The 21,064-nt window shown below is 44.4% G+C and overlaps 1 long non-coding RNA gene across 1 annotated transcript; it reads left to right on the top strand.

Annotated features, from left to right (window-relative positions):
- Positions 1-885: 885 nt before the first annotated feature.
- LOC143768633 (uncharacterized) lies at positions 886-9,403 on the top strand. Its single transcript, XR_013213974.1, has 4 exons — positions 886-1,403; positions 7,185-7,235; positions 8,583-8,663; positions 8,956-9,403. It is a non-coding gene; the product is annotated as an uncharacterized LOC143768633 (long non-coding RNA).
- Positions 9,404-21,064: the final 11,661 nt, after the last annotated feature.

Here is a 21,064-nt window from a genome sequence, read left to right on the forward strand (position 1 = left end):
TTGGGGACATACTTCACCTGTGGGAAGGTATACCATCTAGCTGCCATAACATCACCCCAGCGGACCCCTTAAAGCAGCGTCGGTCACCCTGACCGAATACCACAGGTGGCGTCACAAACAATTCCCCTTTAAAGACCTTTCCCTTTATACACGGACGTCCCAGGGCTACGGACCGGGTCATCCCCCTTTGAACCGCAGGACCAGGTACCGAGTACCCCACGGCCCCATGGGGGCGCACCAACTTCACAGGCTCAAAGGTTCAAACCCAGGAGCATAACCATTTTAGGTGAAATTTATGCAGAAAGAAGCTAAATTCTGAAGGGTTCACAAACTGCCAAGCATCTCTGTACTTAGACAAAATTAGTTAATAGACAACATTAGTTAATAGACAAAAATTTGATGAATATATTATGCTTGCAATTTATTAATACTTTTTAACAAAATATAATTTTCATGTATATAATATATATACAACAAAGTAATAACTGATAAATTAATATACAGATGGGCTGCAACAAATACATAATGTAGCTTATTTTCTGTTTCTTAGCCGTGGGACTTGACTTTTGTTACAAAACTGAGGGAATTCCGCAGATCACAAAGTAAACTAAATTTCTGAAAAGACCAGTTCATACTGCTATGTGTAGGTTCTTTGAAACTTTCCATCACTGTCTTTTTTAGTATAACTTAACACGACATCTAGATGCTTTTCAGAAAAAAAACCACAATAGAGGGGTTTCCATCACTGACACATGTAAGGCGATGAACATAAGGGTCACTAGAGCAAAGGGCAACTAAATAAAATAAGACTTGGGCCAACTCATTCTTAATAATTTGGCAGCCCATTTATATCACAATACATTTTGACCCAAACGCAATGTCTTCTTTAGAGAAGTATTATCATGGTGATTTCAATTGTGCGAGGACTGTATGTTCCCATTCATGAATCCACTGAAATAATAGGTCTTCTGAGCATTGACAATCTGATCTATGCAACTAATCTATTTTCTTGGCTCAAAGGGATATGAGACTCTTCATTCCAAACATCAGTAACAATGAGACACCCCCTACCTTTGTATAAATCAAGGATTCTTGTTCACCATATCCCAGCTTAACTCAGGAACATTATCAAGTCAGTTTGTCTAAAATATTCATGGTGGACCATGGATTCTCAACTTTCTTCTCTTAAAGTCTTGATAATAGTGAAGAAGAAGTTAATATTTATGTCAAATGATGACATGTCGGTATGGGGCACAGTGGTTGAAATAAGTATAGAAAACTTCAATCATTTTCTAAGTAAATATATTTCTAAAGGGGCTATTGACATTTAATTTTCAACAGATGTCGAGAACAACCCATCCAATCCACACAAGCAAAGAAATCCAACCATACATGTCCATAATGTAAGTTATGTGTAATAATGAGAAATGACAGGGATAAGCATTGAACACTTGAAGAGAGGTGCAAAATGCCATGGAAAGTCATGACACCAGCTGAGATCTATCAGTAATTAAAAAGCAATCCTTCCACTGAGTGGCAAATAATATCAGCAAGTTTAACTGATGGCCAATAAAGGGGTGTCTCATAACCAAGGTACCACAGAAGAAACATCTCATGATGGGTAAAACCAGTGAGCTGTCTCAAGACTTTCACAGCTTTATTGTTGCAAAATATACTGATGGCATCGATTACAGAAGAATTTCTAAATTAAAGGTTCCAGTGAGCACTGTTGGAGCCATAATCTGGATGTGCAAAAAACATTTCACTATAAACCAGCCATGACCAGATGCTCTCCACAAGAGTTCAGACAGAGGAGTGAAAATAATTATCAGAAGAATTGTCCAAGAGCCAAGGACCACCTGTGGAGAGCTGCAAAAAGACCTGGAATTAGCAGGGACAATTGAATCAACGAAAACAATAAGTAATGCACTCAACCTCAATGACCTGCACATACACTTGCCACCTAAAACTCCATTGCTGAACAAAAAGCTTTTTTCAAGCAAGTTTATTACTATTTATTTATTTATATAGCACCATTAATTCCATGATGCTGTACATGAAAAGGGGTTACATAGAAAATACAGATATAATTGACAGTGACCAAACAGTGATAGACTGGCACAAAGGGAAGAGAACCCTGCCCTTGCAGGCTTACATTCTACAGAATCATGGGGAAGGAGACATTAGGTTGGGGGGGGTATAAAGTTTGCTCAACAACACTTAGAAAAGCCTGCAAAATACTAGGAGAAAATCGTCAAGTCAGATGAGACCAAAATTGACCTCTTTGGACCCCATCATACACACCATGTTTGGAGGCCAAAAGACACTTCACATCACCTAAAAAAGACCATGCCGACAGTGAAGGTTAGGGATCACAACATCATGGTGTAGAGCTGTTTTTCAGCATATGGCTCTTGAAAACTATGTCACACCAGCGTCTCACACACCTTCTCAGCACCTCTCTACTCACTGTGTTCACCACTCTGTTTCCCTAGTATCAGACCATCTCCCTGAGCTTCTATGTGCTCACTGCGAGCTCTTGTGCTAGAGATATTTCACTTGCCTATAGGGAGACTCAGAGTTACATTTGTGCAGGATCTGGATGTGTCCTGCAGGGTTTGCTTTTACCACCCTATCTCTAGGCAGTAGGGGGTTTATTAGGCAGCTCCTCCCACCACTCCTTGGTTCCCTGTTGCTTGTCTCTGGTTTCTGTAGGTGCATGTTTGTTCTGTCTCCTGTTATCAACCCAGATTGTATACTTGTCCTGTCTGACTTCTTTGCTCCTGACCTCAGCTTTATGCTCTGATCCTTTGTGACCATGTCTCTGTGACCATGTCTGATCTTGTCTGATCATGTCTTTGCATTCGTTCCTCTGTACCTCATATCTAACTCTCTTGTAAGCTGCTATAGACCCAGGGACTGCCCTGGAGTGGTACCTGGTGACTACCTGCAGCCTAGCCTATCCTCACCATCAGAGGCTCTAATGAATACAAGGTAGTCATTTAGTAACACCCCTCCAAGGTACCCGTGGCACAATGGGTCCACATCCACCAGCACTACAGTTCATCCACCAATGTTACAGTACAATCAGGCCATGGATCCCGCTAACAAAATCGAGACACAGTTGCCCCAAGTCTCTAATACAAGTCTTGTACAAGGAGGTCCATTCTCAACTGGAGCCTCAAGACCAGGTGATGCAAGCAATTAGTGTGATGACCGGAGCTGCAGGATTTCTCCTCATTGGTCTCCACCTTGACCCGAGTCTCAAATGTGACAGGTCATCCTCCCTCAAGACTGTCGTCTACCCCTGAGGATCCACTCATGGTTATAGTTTCTGGTGAGCAGCTAAGCTACAGCTGCGACTTCCATCCCTCTTTAATGGAGATCTCAAGGAGAGCCGTGGCTATATTAACCAGTGCCAAATCCACTTTTTTCTCCGCTCCCATCTCTTTTCATCAGACTAAACAAAGATAGCTTTAATGGTCTCTTTGCTCAATGTAAAAGTCCTGGTTTAGGCAAACCCTATTTGGTGGACCCAAGTCCCGCGACATAGGGAAGTTCCTGGAGTTGTTATGAGCAATATTCGAGGCTCTTAGCTGCACCTCGTCTACTGCCTTGTCCCTCTGACTCTAAGATAGCACACTGATACCATTGCTTAGCATGCTTAACGCTTTTGTACCATGGAAGCAGAGCTAGTCTGGAAGTAAGAAGACCTGGTTTTTACCTTCTGGCAAGGTCTGTCTGGTCGTATTATTGATGATTTGGCAGGCAGAGATTTGACTTCCATTCTGGATGCCCTTATACACCCGGCTACTAGATTGATCTTTGTTTCAAAGAGCAAGCTCTGGAACAAACTCAAAAATCTTCTTGTGTCAATGGGACACTCAGGTTTGCTCCTACATTCCAGTACCACTTACTGTTGCATTGGCTCAATAGCAGGAAATATGGCTTGCAAGTGGAGAGGGCCAAACTTTCTGTACAAGAGTGAGAGCATAGGTTCAGAGAGAAACATATGTATGTACTGTGGAAGCGAGGGAGAATATGTTCGTCAGTGCCCAGTGAAGCCAAGAGGCCTCCAGCACTTTGGGAAGTCAGAGAGATGACCCTGTATGGGACAGTTAACTCCAAAACTTTTGACCCAAGTCACCTTGGTTGGGCGAGAGAGGTCTCTCTCCACTGCAGCCCATTTAGACTCCAGATCTATTGCCAACCTCAACCACAAGGACCTAGTTTGTCAGCTTTAGCTTCCTATGCAACAGCTAGTTCATCCACTGGTTGTTTCCTTCATTGACAGACAACCACTGGCAGAGACTATTCGTCATGACTCATTGTTAGGCACCCTGCAGATTGAAACCCAGCACTCTGAAATAATCTCTTAAAGTGCTATATAGCTCTGTAACCTTTGTTTTTCTGCGCCTTCCATGGTTTAGTCTACGTGCACTGGTTGTTACCTGATCCACAGGTTATATGCTGCATTGAGGATCATTGGGTTCTACCAACTGCCTTACCAAGGTCTTGCCCAAATCCCCACCCTCCATGCCTTTGGACCTTCCTTCCCTGCCTCAGACGTGTCTTGCCTGTCTTGACGAGTCCGATTCTGAGGAGGAATCACAGCACATCTTAAACCAGGCTAAGATTGCTGAAGCGGCTCCTGTTCTTGCAAAATAGGTCCCATCGGATAAGACCTTTGCTTCGACTAGGAGAAGGAGAATTCTGTCCTTGATACATGAATCCAAGCTGGCCAAGGATGATCAGGATTTTGTAGCCGCCTGTCCACAGTGCGCTAGTAATAAGTCCTCCAGGAACAAGCCTGCCAAAAATGTCTGCACCCCTACCATTCCTGGGAGGTTTTCTTGGCATTCTGACATAAAATGGGGCAGTATAACAGGGTGGTACTGTCACAATGGTGTCAGGCACACCTTCAGCGCCACCCTACTCACTGCGTTCAACGCTCTGCTTCCCCAGCATCAGACCATCTCCCTGAACTGACTTGTGCTCACTCTCAGCACTGCTCATGAAAACCACCACTGGGCTATAGGGAGGCGCAGCCAGATACTGCAGGAATTTAACCTTGCTGTGTCCTGCAGCCTATCCTTAGGCAGCATGGGGTTTATTAGGTAGCTGTCAAGGTTGTGTCAAATGCTACAGAAACCTAAGTCCAACCATGCTGTTGAGACTTTTGTCAGTCTACTTGACAGAGACATTAAAAAGACCTTACACGACCAACGTTTGGGCTTTCTCCCCGTCCGCCACAACCTTAACCCCCTGAAAAAACAGGCTCTTGATTCACTTAGTATGAATAAGAATATTATAATCAAACCAGCGGACAAGGGGGGAGCCATCGTGGTCATGAACAAAAACTACTATGTGACCGAGGTTAGGAGACAGCTCTCTGACACAAATACTCATAAAAAAGTACAGACTGACCCAACGCATTGTATACGACAAAAAATTAATTCAGTGGTAAATAAACATCTACAACTTAAGACCATAGACAACAAGACAAGGACATATCTTATCAATCACCATCCAGTGACCCCTGTGATCTACATCCTTCCCAAAATTCACAAAAATCTCCAAAATCCCCCGGGCCGCCCCATAGTGGCATCCACAGACTCAATACTTAATCCATTATCCATTTTTCTTGAAAAATTCCTGACACCCTATACCCGACTGACCAAATCTTTCATATTAGACACTGGGGACTTCTTGGGGAAGATCCGGAACATTAAAAATGTCCCATGTGATAGCCTTCTATGCACACTTGATGTTAACAGCTTATACACATCCATCACACACGACAAGAGCATGGAAGCAGTAACCCTAACACTCAATGAGGCCAACATTGACAAAGGGACTCAGGAACTCTGCATGGATTTACTGAACCTAGTACTAAGAGAAAATGTCTTCTTATTTGAAGATGATTTTTTCATGCAGACATGCGGAACCGCCATGGGGTCTAATGTTGCCCCTGCTTATGCCAATCTATATATGGACCGGTTTGAACAAGAATACGTGTACTCCAACCCCCTCTTTCTACAGCATGCGCTTACCTGGTACAGGTACATAGATGATATTTTTTGTATATGGCGGGGTGATCAAACGAGTCTTGTTGAATTCCACAACGCCATAAATAATGTCAGACATGAGCTGTCTTTTACACTGGTACATCATACAAGTGAGGTTACGTTTCTAGACACCAAAATACTGAAGGACGCCCAAGGTAACCTCAGCACAGATATTTACACGAAACCTACGGATTGTAACAGCCTCCTACTATACAACAGCTGTCATCCTATGTCCATCAAAAATAGCCTTCCCAGATCACAATTTAAACGAGTGACCAGAATCGTGTCCGACCCTCCAACCAGGGAGATCAGGATGCAGGAAATGTCCAACAAATTTACGGCCCGTAATTATCCAACCAACCTCCTCAATGTGGAATCTACCAGAGCCCTTAATGACCCCGATATCATGTCAACCGGTGAACAAAAAAAACAGAGGCTTCCATTTGTACATAACCATCACCCGACTATGCGCATAATACACAATCTTATTCGGGGACACTGGCCTCTTTTGAAGAAAGTCTACCCGACCATCCCTATTTTCAAAGATCCACCACTGATGTGCACGAGACGACCCAAATATATACGGGACAAAGTAGTGAGAGCAGACTTGGGATCACAAAAAACACCATCCACAAGGACTTTGACCAGTCTGAAATGAACGGGCACTTTTCCCTGTTTGAATTGCAAGAGTTGCTCCAATATCATTAAGGGCAATGAAATAGTACATCCCCGGAGTGGTAAGTCGTTTCCAATTAGGGATTATTACACTTGTGAAACAAACTTTGTAATCTACATGATTAAATGCCCGTGTGGGTTATTATACGTGGGTGAGACTACCCAGGCTGTGAGGGATCGAATATCTAGCCACAAATCCACCATTAGGTGTGAAAAATTGTGGTTACCCCTACCCCTGCACTTCAAGGAGGCAAGGCATAACGTTGCCCAACTCAGGTTCCAGGTTATTGAGACGGTCCCCCGCCCAGGGAGGGGAGGGAATCACATCCAACTTCTAAAACAAAGGGAAACGTTCTGGATATACACCCTAGACACCCTCCACCCCAGGGGATTGAACCGTGAGATGGATTGGCTAACGTAATTAACTTTGTATTTTTCTAGATGAATTGACCCACTGCACAAATAGCTTCAACCATTTGCGCACTCGAGACGGTAAGACCCATACCACCTAGTTCTGTAATCAGTGCCCCCTTTTCCTCCCATTTTTTTCATTTTTTCATTTTTTTCATTTTATATTCATTTATCCGGTTTTGTTTATTTTGACTATATTGGTGCATTATTATTCACTTATTTTTATTTTTTATTTTTTACTTTTTATTTGTTTCCAATTTTTTTGTTTTGGTCATGTTTATTCCCATAATCTCCATTAATTTTTATTTTATTTCATCCCTTTATTTTCATTTATTTCATTTCTTTAACCTTACTTATCTCCTTCCGTTTGGACTCCTACCATATAAGTGTTTATTTTGTTAATCATATTTGTACTGTGTGCTTTTCCATGTCTGCGTGGTCTGCTGTGCTATAGGCCTTTTTATCCCCTTCCACACACAGTTCCCCACAAACGGTAACCTTGCATCCTGTGCTTGAAATTACATACTACATTATCCCTCTGGATTAGCATCTCCACCGCTAGGAGGCACTGCCTTCTGTGTGCACTGCGCATGCGCCGACACCATTGTACTTCTAATTCTTTACATATACTGCACATGCACGGGCCTCTCGTGTCGTGCCCTGTAAATGTTACCGGCCAAGTCCTCACACAGCGCAATCGCGCCACTTGTCACAGCCTTGCGCAGGCGTACCTCCGCACAACACACATCTGCCCATCACAGGCTAAACCTCTTTCCTGTACGCACTGCGCATGCGCCGGCGCCATCTTACACCTCCCTGCTCTCTCATTGTCTGCACATACTGCGCGGACGCTGGCGTCCCTCCCTACATCCGGTCAGGTGACCGGCCGGGCCTTTATGTGACGCCAGGATGCCACTGGCTGCAGCCTGTTCCTGCGCTTTGACACCGTTGTGTGTCAGCCATTCCCACTTGGCCACCAACGCTGTATCCGGCTACAAGGATCTCCGCCACCAATGTGAGGCAGCGCCATCCTCCAGATAAGTTACTGTTATTCTCATTGGGGCTACTGCCTTTATTTATGCTGTCCTTCTTTCACAGCTAAATTTGTGCATACCCACTCCCCTCTGGCTACACTGAGGAAGTATCATAGGCTGGCTTCTGTTGATCCTATACCCTGGCAGGTAGTGTGTGGCTATACAACCATCATATAGGGGCTCACCAGACAGCATACCCACTATATGCATTTCTTTCCACAGCTATACCCATATCTTTGGTTTAGCCTTATACTACAACGGCATTTTTCTGCTACATATCTGGCTCTAGCAATGTATTGGCAAGTATGTTGTAACGTTCTTTTCTCCATGTATCAGGGGATGTACTGAGGGGCTCACCAGACAACATACCTATTATATGCATTTCTGTCCACAGCTATACCCATATCTTTGGTTTAGCCCTATACCACAAAGGCATTTTGTTGCTACTTATCTGGCTCTAGCAACGTATTGGCAAGTATGCTGTAACTTTCTTTGCTCCATGTATCAGGGGATGTACTGAGGCCCTCGCTACACGATTAACATGGCTATAATCTATTTATATAACCACATCTTCACTTTTGGGACATATATCCTTTTGGGCCTATATTCTCTATATCTTACTTTACGGTTTCGGCCCCTCCGGGCTGCTGAGCGCTTAAAAACACCATTACCAGCGCTTAAAAATACCATTACCAGCCTCCCCTACGTTTATATTCTATCCATTTGTTTAGCCTATTCTAACATGTACTCCCCATTGCCCTCTACAGGACTGTGGTTTTTCTGTCTGGTCCTTAGCCTCAGCGACACCGTAGATCTATCTAAAGACAGCACTACATAAGGGTATGCTCAATGGTTCTTACCGTCTTTTGAGTAGTGTCTTTGTTTCGATGTACTCCGTATCTCTGTTAACCATTCCCTCAATGTTGGTGTCTTTGTATCATGTATCATGTACTGATTTTTTTTGACATTTTGTTTGATATGACTTCATTTCGGCATTTGATCCTGACATGTTTTCGACATTGTAAATATGTACATTTTATTCATGTATAGTTTATTTATTCTTTGTTCTTTTGTTCTATCTGTTTCAGCGATAATGTGATCAAGGCCACTGGTTGGCCGAAACGTTTTTGCCTATCGCTCCACCACAGCACTGTTTCAATAAATATTTTTCACCTAAAAGAAACATTTTCCATAGTACGCGTGCAGTGATTTTTGACTTCACAAAATGCTACAGACAGTCACTCTGCATCTGGCTGCAGAAGGTCTCTGCATTTGGCATTGTAGATGCCTTCTTAATCCTTCTGACTTTTTGACCCAGTGGCAACATCCCTCCAGCTCCAATTGACACACTTGGATTTGGGTATTTATAGACTGTCTGCTTCAGGGATATTCACATTTTCCCTTGTGAAGGCTTGGAGCTATAGCAGTTGACTTACTTCCTCCCTGGTGCTGTTGGAGGATGTTTGGTGTTATCTCTCTGGAGTCTGCTCAAGCCAAGTTGCTTCCCCCTTGTTGGTCTCCCTTCTCTTTAGTGTACAGTGGGGACTGACTGTTGCTCATCCTTCCTTCCCTATTCAGGGGCTAGCTCTAGGGATATAAAGGGTTTAGGTTCCTGCTTGAGGATGTGTGGAACCAATATAGGGATGGTAGGGGAGGCAGGGTGCTTTTAGATCTGCCTAGGGGTCTCCATTCCCCCTTTCCTTAGAGTTTAAGCTTCCTTCCCCTCTTCCTCTCATTTTGCACTTACTCTTTCCACACTGTGCATGACATTATCACCGGTAACTCCCTGAAGCAGACAGTCTATAAACACTCAAGTCCAGGTGTGTCAATTGGAGCCAGAGGGAGGTTGCCATTGGGTCCTGTTAGCAGCGGGTTAATCAGCATGATGTCCACAACGAGCAACAGAGAATGTTCATTTATTAAGAATTAAGAACATCCAGCTTACAACATGAGAACAGGATCAATCTGGTTTCTGTGAGAGAGAGAGAGAGATCTGCTGTGAACTTCAGCTTCAGCTGCACACACTAGAATGTGCTCACAGGGAAGGGGAGGAGGAACATCCTGTCTGTAAATGAGGACTCCTTTTTTTTTTAACTTTGTTGACATGTGAACAATATGCATGCAGATATATAAATCACATCATATTAAACAAACAATAGTTGTTGCAATACATACAGATCAATATGCATTAGGCCAACAGGTCCAAAAGTCAAAAGGATTAAGAAGGCATCTGCAATGCCAAACGCAGAGACCTTCTGCAGCCATATGCAGACCAACTGTCAGTAGCATCTGACACACCTGTGACAGAAGCTCCTCGCACCATTCCTTGTGCGATTATTGGTTCCCAATTACTTGTCTCTGGTTCCTATGAGTGCATGTTTGTTCTGTCTCTCCCATTATCAACCCGGCTTGTATTCCTGTCCTGTCTGAGCTCAGCTTTTTACCCTGATCCTGTGCTGCCTGTCCTGACCCCGTATTGTTTGACCATGTCTTTGCCTTCAACTTACTGTACATCGTTCCTGTGTCTGACCGTCCAGTCAGCTGCTGCAGACCAGGGGACTTTCCTGGAGTGGTACCTGGTGGTGACTACTTACAGCCAAGCTTTTCTTCACTATCAAAGGCTCTAGTGAAAACCAAGTAGTCCCTTAGTTACACCCCTCCAAGATAAACCCGACCTGTAGTACAGTGGGCCCACATCCACCAGTGTTACAGTTCAAACATCAGCGTTACACTTCATAAAAGTGAAAGAAGGATGAATGGATAAATGTACTAAAACAATCGTGATAAAAATCTGTTGCCATCTACCAGGAAAATGAAGATGAAATGAGGGTGGACATTTCAGCAAAACAATGATCCGAAACACACAGCCAAGGATACTCAATTGGATTCAGAGAAAGAAAATAAAGCTGCCATAATGGCCCAGCCAATCAATTTAACGTCAATAGTACTTTCAGAAATATATTTACTTTTAAAATCGGTGATGTATTCAATACTTATTTCACCCGCTGTATATAGTGTATCCATAGTCGGGACAAGGTATTTTGATGCACTAGGAAGATGCAGCTGACACTCCCCCCCCCCCCCCCATTTACACTTAGTACCTAAGTAAAGAAATGGTTCAGAGACTAAAGGATGCCTAAAGTACCCCCCTTTTCACCAAAAAAATACCCTCATATGTCCCCATAGCCAGCCTCACATGTTCCCCATAGCCATCCCCTCTTATGTCACCCATAGCCAGCCCCTCATATGTCCCTCATAGCCAGCTCCTCTTATGTCCCCCCATAGCCAGCCCCTCAAGTGTCCCCTATAGCCAGCTCCACATGTCCTCCACAGCCAGGCCTTTTTTGTCCCCTACAGCCACCTCTTATGTTCCCCACAGCCAGCCCCTCTAATGTCTCCCACTGTCAGCCAGTCTTATGTCCCACATAGCTAGCTCCACATATGTTCTCCAATGCCAGCCCCTCTTATGTCCCCCATAGCCAGCCCCTCTTATGCCATTCGTAGCCAACCCCTCTTACTTCCCCCATAGCCAGCCTCTCTTATGTCCCTCATAACCAGCCCCTCATATGTCTCCTATAGCCAGGCCCACATATATCCCCTACAGCCGCCCATCTTTTGTCCCCCACAGCCAGCCTCTCTTATGTCCCCAGATCCAGGCACTCTTATGTCCCCCATAGCCAGCCCCACATATTTACCCCATAGCCAGCCTCTCATAAGACCATCATAGTCAGTCCCTCATGTGTCCCCAATAGCCAGCCCTTATGTCCCCCATTCATTGACAAAATATAACAAAAAGACTAATACTCACCTAATCCCGGCTCCCTGTACATCACAGCCAAAGTACGGGCAGCACGGTGGCTCAGTGGATAGCACTGCAGCCTTGCAACGCTGGGGTCCTGGGTTCAAATCCCACCAAGAGCAGCATCTGAGTTTATATGTTCTCCCTGTGGGTTTCCTCCGGGTTCTCCAGTTTCCTCCCACATTCCAAAGACATACTGATAGGGAATTTAGATTGTGAGCCCCATCGGGGACAGCGATGATAATGTGTGCAAACTGTAAAGTGCTGCAGAATTTGTTAGCGCTATAAAAAAAATAAATATGAAGTAATCTCTTGTTTCCTGTACAGCAGTGGATGCTGGAGGGTGTCACCGTATCGCGTAAACTGACATCCCCTGCATGTGCCGTGTCCAATTTTTCCTGAAGTGGTCTGCATTCTGGAGTTCCCAGCAGGGAAAGGAGCTAATTCAAGCTCTACTGCTCCTGTCCCGGGCAGCGCACACAGCAATTGCATTCGTATCTGATAGACACTGTGCTGAATGTCTGCGGCTGGAGGAAGATGCTGGAAGGCCGCAGACATTCAGCCATAGCACTGTTTTCTTTTCCCCCCCCAAGTGTGAATCTCTCGAGGAAGCAGGAAGCAGCGCCCTAGGCTGGTGCCTACCTTGCCTACCACTCATCCCAGCCCTGACTGTATCCCAACCAATATCGTAGATCCAACAGTGTATCACAGGACTAGCCACTCTGCCCAAAATGAGAGCCATGGCAATCTAAAATCAACTACAGTGCCCTCATGACTCCCTACAGTTACCTACTACTTGTCCTAGTAACAACCACTGTTGCCATCATTTTCTATCTAGATAAAGAAAAGTAACTAAAAAAGTTAAAAAATACCCTGCACCATAAAAAAAAAGACTACTGTAGACTTTGGAAATGATTTTCCAATTCCTTTGGAGTTTTGGACACAGCCTCTCTTACCTTTATACACACTTCCGGTAACCCATCAGTGACCCCCTGTGTTATTCACAGAGCCGCCCCAGAGAGGGGTAGTTAATAATTGGGTGTTATGAGCGATGCTATTGTAACATATGATAAGGGCCAATGAAAAATATAATTATGTTTGTTACAGACAGAAGAGCGTAAGCTTTGTAATTATAGAAGCAGATCTATCCAGAGTTCCCAGGACAAGATATAGAAAGTGCTGAGCACTCAGGGACACTTGTAAGTAGCTCATCAGCGTATATTTAGAATTACATAGAAATACAGGGAGTGTGACAATCCAGAATTTACTGCTCATCACCATACAATACGTCTGCAAACTGCCTTGTGAACTTTAGCTGAGAAGGTAATGTATAGGATATACCAAAGGATTTTATTTCTTCTAGTCAATGCTCCCCTGACAAGATGGATGGGTGACTGCTAGAGATGAACGGATCAAGCAAAATTTGAATTCGCCTATTCGCAAGGATTTCCCTCGGAAATTCGATGCACGGAGAATTTTTTTTTTGCAAACTAAATATTCCTTATTATGGTCTGGGGTCTCTGCAGATCCCAGAAAATACTAAACGTATGATGTAAAAAATATTACATAAATATTTATACTCATAGGTGGATTATAATGAGGGCAATCTTGGCTACTGCCTGGGGCCCGAGGCTCCATGGGGGCCCATCGCCAAAATGTCCTCATAATGTTTTGTGTGCTGCAGATATCCCGACAGGTCACTTTCCTGCAGCTCCACTGCCGGCAATACAGAATGGCAGTGAAGCTCCAAGGGAGCCCCCGTCGCCTCTGCTGTGAGGTGCCAGAGCAATGACATCATCAGCTGGAGCCGGAGCGATGTCGTCGTCATGCTACCATGTACGCGCTGGCCAGACTAGAAGTGGAGCCTCGGGGATCAGAGCATAGTGCCAGGGGAACGGGAGCGAGATTAGTATGTCCGTATTTCTTTTTTTTATTAATATGAGTTGGGGATGCACGGGCTCATTTTTTTTTTTTTAGAGGAGGCTATATGGGGGCTCACACTGCATATAGGGGGCTATATGGGGTCTTAAACTGTATAAAAGAGGCTATATGGGGGCTCATAATATATAGGGGCTAATATATATAGGAGGCTATATAGTGCTCATACTTTATACAGGAGACTATATGAAGGCTTATACTGTATATGGGGCTCATAGACTATATAGGAGGCTATATGGAGGCTCATATGTAGGAGGCTATATAGGGGCTCATACTATATATAGGAGGTTATATGGGGCTCATAGAGTATATAGGAGGCTTTGTGGGGGCTCATACTTTATACAGGAGGCTATGTGCGGGCGCTCACTGTAAACAGGAGACCATGTGCGGGCTCATATTGTATACAGGAGGCTATGTGCGGGCTCATACTGTACACCATAGGCTATGTGCGGGCTCACACTGTATACAGGAGTCTATGTGCGGGATCACATTATATATAGGAGGCTATGTGAGGGCTCATACTTTATATAGGAGGCCATGTGCATACTGTATATAGGAGGCTATACAGGGGCTCATACTGTATACAAGAGGCCGTGTGCCGGCTCATACTGTATACAGGAGTCTATGTGTGGGATCACACTATATAGGCGGCTATGTGTGGGCTCATACTGTATATAGGAGTCTGTGTGTGGGATCACATTGTATATTGGAGGCTATGTGGAGGCTCATACTTTACATAGGAGGCTATGTGCGGGCTCATACTGTATGTAGGAGGCTATGTGTGGGCTCATACTACATATAGTTTACCAAGATAAATTCGACCAATAATTATATATGGTGTACTACCACAAATACATATAACCAAAAGAAAAGGGAAGTACCACTCAAAAGAATAATAAAATATACAATATTTTATTGAAGACAATTAAAACCAGAAAAATAGCAAAAACATTTTTTACAGAACAAGGGTGTGAAAACAAGGCAGAGTGGCCCCACAACAGTCCATAAACGGCCAAGCATATATAAGAAAATGGTTTAGGTTATATTAAGTATATGGTAAGACTCCATGCAGCAGCAGGTTCAGGATTTGTAGTAACACGTGTTGATATAAGCACAAATTGTGTCAAAGAAATTCTATATACAAAAATATCACAGCTCGTAGAGACGTGTAGGTCAGTCCCATAGAGGATATATAAAGCGCATGAATTAAAGAATCTAAGTACATAGCCACACCAAAAGATGGGTGGAAAACTAATAAGGTGTCAGTGCAAATACAAAATTAACTACAAGTTGTAGTGCCAGTATATTAGTATATATAAATAACGTGCAAGTACTGAGTGTACATTGCTAGGCAAAAGCCTATGCGCAATAATAAAGGGACAAGGAAGAAATGATAAAACAGAGCATTAGATATCATATAACTACCTGCTGGTGGGAGGACTGCCGTGTGGAAATGAACCCCGACGCGCGTTTCGCAAGGTAGCTTCTTCCTGGGGGTCGTGAATATAGATATACATATAGGCGGCTATATGAGAGGTCAGACTCAATGTATATAGGAGACCTTGTGGGGGCTCATACTGTATATAGGAGGCTATGTGCGGACTCATACTGTATATAGGAGTCTGTGTGTGGGATCACATTGTATGTTGGAGGCTATGTGGAGGCTCATCTATATATATAATTGTCTAAGGGTTTTTCTGTCTGTCTGTCTGTCCTGGAAATCCCGCGTCTCTGATTGGTCGAGGCCGCCAGGCCTCGACCAATCAGCGACGGGCACAGCATGGCGACGATGATGTCATAAAGGTTGCCTCGACCAATCAGCGACGGGCACAGTCTGCCGCGAATTCGCCTCGACCAATCAGCGACGGGCACAGTATCGACGTAGATGTCATAATGGTTGCCATGGCGACGATGATGTCATAAAGGTTGCCTCGACCAATCAGCGACGGGCACAGTCTGCCGCGAATTCGCCTCGACCAATCAGCGACGGGCACAGTATCGACGTAGATGTCATAATGGTTGCCATGGCGACGATGATGTCATAAAGGTTGCCTCGACCAATCAGCAATGGGCACAGTCTGCCGCGAATTCTGGAATCATCATTGTCCATATACTACGGGGACATGCATATTCTAGAATACCCGATGCGTTAGAATCGGGCCACAGTCTAGTCTATCTATATATATAATTGTCTAAGGGTTTTTCCGTCCGTCTGTCTGTCTGTCTGTCTGTCTGTCTGTCTTTCTGTCTGTCTGTCCTGGAAATCCCGCATCTCTGATTGGTCGAGGCCGCCAGGCCTCGACCAATCAGCGACGGGCATAGCATGGCGACGATGATGTCATAATGGAAATCCCGCGTCTCTGATTGGTCGAGGCCGCCAGGCCTCGACCAATCAGCGACGGGCACAGTATCGACGTAGATGTCATAATGGTTGCCATGGCGACGATGATGTCATAAAGGTATACTACGGGGACATGCATATTCTAGAATACCCGATGCGTTAGAATCGGGCCACAATCTAGTCTATATATATAATTGTCTAAGGGTTTTTCCGTCTGTCTGTCTGTCTGTCTGTCTTTCTGTCTGTCTGTCCTGGAAATCCCGCGTCTCTGATTGGTCGAGGCCGCCAGGCCTCGACCAATCAGCGACGGGCATAGCATGGCGACGATGATGTCATAATGGTTGCCATGGCGACGATGATGTCATAAAGGTTGCCTCGACCAATCAGCGACGGGCACAGTCTGCCACGAATTCTGGAATTATCATTGTCCATATACTAAGGGGACATGCATATTCTAGAATACCCGATGCATTAGAATCGGGCCACAGTCTAGTACTTTATATAGGAGGCTATGTGCGGGCTCATACTGTATGTAGGAGGCTATGTGTGGGCTCATACTACATATAGGCGGCTATATGAGAGGTCATACTGTATATAGGAGGCTGTGTGCGGGCTTATACTGCATATAGGAAGATATATGGGGCTCAAACTGCATAAAGGGGGCTATATGCAAGCTCATACTGTACATAGGAGGCTATGTAGGGGCTCACACTACATATAGGAGGTTATGTGGGGGCTCATAATGTATATAGGAGGCTATATGGGGCTTATACTGTATATTGGGAGCCATGTGGGGCTTATGCTGTATATAGGTAACTATATTCATGGTCTTTGTCCGGCTCTGCTCAATCTCCTACCTAGGTAATTCACCTCTTCCCCTCTATGACCACAACAGTCTCTACTTCATGCTGACAAATCCTCACAAACACCATCACACTCCTACCCATCACACATTCAGAAATCTACAAACCATTAACCCTCATACACTTACAGATTTCCTACACTCATCAGAGTCTCCAAACTCCTCTTTTTTTTGTCCTCATCTGGCTGTACATCACTACAACGACACTCTTAGAAGCACCCTTGACCAAGTAGCGCCCCTCACCCTCAGAACCTCCAAACACAGAGTAAAACAGTTAAATGGATAAGGACACCGCGCTAACCAGCTAAAGAACGTGCAATTGGATGAGTGTACCTGAGAAATAAAAGAACCTATGAATGGATGCAAAAGAGCTGATGGTTGGCAGCTAACAACAGTGAGGAAGTGGCTGCGACCCCCCAATAACACCACTAGTAACAACACCACTATTAATAAAAATAAGCCAATGCCAGACAGCCGTTACCAGCAGTCACCGGCAGCACAATGCCTTGTTGCCACAGTAGGTACAGTATATGTGTAAGTGTGATAAATATATAACAGATGAGTTAGAAGTAGCCGCACACTTACTGTTGAGGTGCAGGTGCTGGCGTTGTGCTGGTGTATATTGGAGCAGGGGCATCAGCCACCTGTGTGTCCGGAGCGGAAAGGTCCAGACGGCGGTGAGGAGCGGCAGAAACACTCACTGATTCGGGAGCGTCCTCCCTAGCTAGTGCTCTGCCTTCACACGCCTGAAGCGCCGTTAGCCGGCACACGTGGGCTGCGAGGACGCCGCTAGAGAGAGCGGTGGAATAAGGGGGCATGTGGTCAGGGTGACGTCACCAGGATGGGAAAGGGAAAAGAAGAGCAGAGGACGGGTGCCGATAGGGACCAAAGTGCCTACGCGTTTCGAAGGTCTCCGGACCTTCTTCGTCAGGGCTATAGGTCCCGGCTGTCTCCTGCTCTTAATATAACCACTGATGCTCCAAAAAAATGTAAAAACCACACCCACTAGCAACGCTGGTCTGGAATACGATTTAAGTGAATAGATAGGGGAGATAGGGGAGTAGAATTTAAGTGCACCTGCACCTCAACAGTAAGTGTGCGGCTACTTCTAACTCATCTGTTATATATTTATCACACTTACACATATGCTGTACCTACTGTGGCAACAAGGCATTGTGCTGCCGGTGACTGCTGGTAACGGCTGTCTGGCATTGGCTTATTTTTATTAATAGTGGTGTTGTTACTAGTGGTGTTATTGGGGGGGTCGCAGCCACTTCCTCACTGTTGTTAGCTGCCAACCATCAGCTCTTTTGCATCCATTCATAGGTTCTTTTATTTCTCAGGTACACTCATCCAATTGCACGTTCTTTAGCTGGTTAGCGCGGTGTCCTTATCCATTTAACAGTCTTCCCATACTACGTGACAGATTCAGCACAGTGGCTGTCTAGGCACCAGCAGCTTCCCATCACATTTCTCCTAGGAGCGCCGGTGTGTTTCCTTCCCACAGAGTAAAACAGGACTGGCTCACAGTGCAAACTTGATTCCTCCAACGATGTTCTAGGAGTGCTGAACGCTAGTGATGAGCGTGTGCACTCGTTGCTCGGGTTCTCTCGAGCACGCTCAGGTGGTCTCAGAGTATTTATGACTGCTCGGAGATTAAGTTTTCATCACCTCAGCAGCATGATTTACAGCTATTAGCCAGCTTGATTACATGTGGGGATTCCCTAGCAACCAGGCAACCCCCACATGTACTCAGCCTGGCTAATAGCTGTAAATCATTCAGCTGCCGCGATGAAAACAATCTCTGAACACTAACAAATACTCGGAGGTCACCCGAGCATGCTCGGGAAAACCCGAGCAACGAGTACCTTCACTCATCACTACTGAACGCCTATTGAGGAAAACTCGCAGACCAGAAAACTTTATCCATTATAGATTTATGCTAATAACCTATTAACTCTGCCCTTCACCTCGCCAAACAGACCACCTACTTCGCCACCTTGATCTCCTCACTATCCAACAACCACCAAAAAACTTTGACACCTTTCACTCCTTCCTCAGTCCGAAAACACAAGCCGCTGTCATAGAACATTTGTGCTGATGATCTGGCCTCCCACTTTACAGAGAAAATAGAAAATATCCGTCAGGAAATCCGCTCTCAGCCACCAAGTGCCATGACTGCCATCCCTCCCTACATCTCCTCTCAGGGCCGGCTCCAGGTTTTTGAGGGCCCCAGGCGAAAGAGTCTCAGTGGGCCTCCCTTTAACACATACCACGATTCATGATGCATAGATACAGCAGAGAAATATAGGTATAGTACAATGCCAGATTTCACTTCTTACATGAGTGATAGCTATTGTAAATTCCACAATACCATACAGCAGAGGGGCTTTATTTATACAAGTCAACCCCCTATATTTCAATTTTTGTGACCTACTCCCTCTTCCTCAGTTACCAGTAGGCATTTTATTGTTAGCTAAACTTGCTGCAAAGAAAAAACTGCCTACATTGAATAAGATATTTTTTTAATGGAAAACTTTTTAAAGTAAACATTAGAAAGTATTAACGTAGAACATTTGTAAAAGTGCAGAATGGGTAGCATATAGCACAGCCACATATTATATAGCACAGCCCACGTAGCACAGCCCACGTAGTATATAGCACAGCCCAAGTAGTATATAACAGTTGGTAGAAGAAGCAAAAAAAGTGGAGCGCACTTACCAAAGTAAGAACTGTCATAATTTTATTCGGACATACAACGATACAGCAGGGAGGGATGTGAAAACAAATGGACGACGGCCGTTTCGTGCACACAGCACTTCAACGGGTCCTGACGACGAAAGGAAGTAGGGAGGGTTCTTTTACCTGTGCAGTCTATTTAACTCCTCCCACTTACCATAACGTCATAGTGGATAAACCACCATTTATCAGAATATAAGTGTGAACAACATATAACACATAAGTTAAAAACATTACAAATAAACACCGTGCTACATGAGAGCTATAAATTCCCACAATTGTTTCACAGGAAAACAGACATATCTATCTTCTCGTTGAGGCCGAGAGGTCCCAATGCACCTGCGCACAATATCCACCTCGCCTCTCTTTTTAATGGAAGACGGTGTAGATCTCCTCCTTGTTGTGGTAAGGAGATTTTTTCCAATCCTGCAAAACGCAACACTTGAGCATTTCCCTCATGATGTTCTCTCACATGGTTAATTAATCTGGGGACCCCCTTTCCTGTGCGCACGGAGTTGAAATGCTCCCTTACCCTCACAAATAGGGGATGGATCGTTTTGCCAATGTAGAAAAAAACCACACGGGCAAAAGATTACATATACAATGTGTGTAGTCCTGCAGGAAATAAAGTCATGTACCGTATGTTGAATTGGGCCAATTTTAATCTTACTACCTGTAAGATGGTATACACAGAAATTGCATTGGGCGCACTTGAAATTCCCTTTGGGGACACTTACACTTAACCAATTTTCTTTACTGGATGTAAACCGGTTGCGCACCAAGTAATCTCTAATATTTTTGCTTCGTCGACATGCAAATAATGGACCTCTTTCAACCATCTCTCTCAGGTCACTATCCTGTCCTAGAATCTGCCAATTTTTTCTAATGGCGGACCTAATTTGAGTGTCCATAGGTCCAAACTTGAAACAGAACACAAATTTCTTATCCTCTTTTTTTACCTTTTTGGATGGTGTATTACCAACATCGGCAGCCTTTTTAAACGCCCTATCCAAAATTGGTTGGGGATAACTATGCCTTGCGAATCTGTCACATAGCTCTTTAGATTGTTGTCTAAACCCAGTGATACTACTGTTTATCCTTTTGACCCTTAAGAATTGGCTATACGGTAGAGCCTGTTTAGTATAGAAGGGATGAGCACTATTAAAATGTAATTAGATGAGGAGTTAGACGAGGACG

This window comes from Ranitomeya variabilis, chromosome 4 (genome assembly GCF_051348905.1).
Source record: "Ranitomeya variabilis isolate aRanVar5 chromosome 4, aRanVar5.hap1, whole genome shotgun sequence".
NCBI classification, from domain to species: Eukaryota; Metazoa; Chordata; class Amphibia; order Anura; family Dendrobatidae; genus Ranitomeya; species Ranitomeya variabilis.